The sequence below is a fragment of the Elephantulus edwardii genome, unplaced genomic scaffold (genome assembly GCF_000299155.1).
Source record: "Elephantulus edwardii isolate Elephantulus edwardi_28Jun2011 unplaced genomic scaffold, EleEdw1.0 scaffold00030, whole genome shotgun sequence".
NCBI classification, from domain to species: domain Eukaryota; kingdom Metazoa; phylum Chordata; class Mammalia; order Macroscelidea; family Macroscelididae; genus Elephantulus; species Elephantulus edwardii.
The window spans coordinates 3,112,527-3,114,106 of record NW_006399780.1 but is presented as its reverse complement, the minus strand read 5'-3'; positions in this window follow the sequence as shown (position 1 = coordinate 3,114,106).

Sequence of the window (1,580 nt, the reverse complement as noted above, 5' to 3'; positions counted from 1 at the left end):
CGGGGCTTGGGCACTGCTGTGGTTTTATGCAGCAGCACCCTGTGTGTTAAGGGTCACACAGGTGTGGGTTGCAGGGGGGTCACACAGTGTCCGGTAGTCTTCGTTCCTCTGGGGTCTCACAGTCTTCGCTCCTCTGGAGTTCCGCGGTAGGTGGCTGGCTGTTGTTCTTCCCGGGTCTCTCCCCTCTTGCGTTGGAACCCCGTCTGGCGGCGGCGTTCTCCTGTCTGGCGGCCGTAATTCTATTTCTGACAAGGTTACCAGATAGGATTTGAGAAAAAGTTGGTGATGTTAAATGGTTCCACAATTCCGTGCACAACCTGTATTTTCTCACTATAACAAGTTGTTTCTGCCTGATGGAAAAAAGCATCAATAAGCTTGGTGAAACATTGCCCTAATTTATAGACCATCCTCAAATATTTCCAATCATGTGTAAGATTGGAGACAGAGGTGAACTCTTGTTATAGTAAGATTTCCTGCTCACTCTACTAAGTAGAAAAGAGTCAACTGAGGGCAGGCAATCTAAGTTCAAGGGTACATTGTTCTCAGCCTCGAATACGTTTATATACCCCTTTTAGGAACCCTGGTAGAACAGTGAATTAATGTCTAGCTTCTAACTGAAAGGTTAGCAGTTGATACCTACTACCTGCTATAGGACAGAAAGACAAAACAGCCTAATCCAATAAAGGTAACTACTGTAGTACTGCCATGAATTGGAATCAGCTTGATGGAATTGTTTTGGATTTTTTTGATGTTAGGACTGTTTTGTTCTCCCTGCAGAAACAATTTTACCTAATGTTTTGATTTATTTACAAATATCTTGATGAAAATGTCAATCACTACCTATAACATTGTTTAATTTTTGGTGTGCAGAAAGAATACAAAATTGTACTCCCCCCAAAAAATCTTAAAATTAAATTTAAGTCTCTGAGTGGTACGGGCATGATCTAATGGACAGAGACAAACAATTCTAGGAAGTCCCAAAATTATTGCAAGAATTTTTTTATTTAATGGAAAATAGAGTTAAAAATATATTTACCTTTGTTATAAAGAACCAACAATAATACTTAATAAAGTCAAGCTCATTGAGCAAAATAGGCTTTCCTGTTAGAGGTATAAGAATATACCACCCAACACAGCACAGTCAGTCATAGTTCTTCAGAAGATTTACTACTAATCCCACCACTTAGACCTCACTTGATTCAAACACGATATACCCTCTCTCTTGATGGTTAACCTTTTTCTTTTTCACAGCTTCAGTTCTTTTGGTCATAATTTTCTTCCTCTATTTATTCTTTTATTATATCCTTATTGTTAGGATAAATTTTGAAAACAGATATCTGGATTACCAATTCGTGAGACTATGTTTATGATATCATTAAAACAGTTCTGTCTAGCAAACAGGAGGATGCTGTGAATCTCAGTTGAACGATGTATAGGATGCTCCCAGTTAAATGAAATTGGTGGGCCATTGTACTCACTGAAGACCTAGTACTACGTCTCCCACCTCCTCCACAGGAAAGTAAGGCACATTTGTGAATTGCCTGATAGAAAAATGCAAATCAAGAGAAAGGAGTTATATA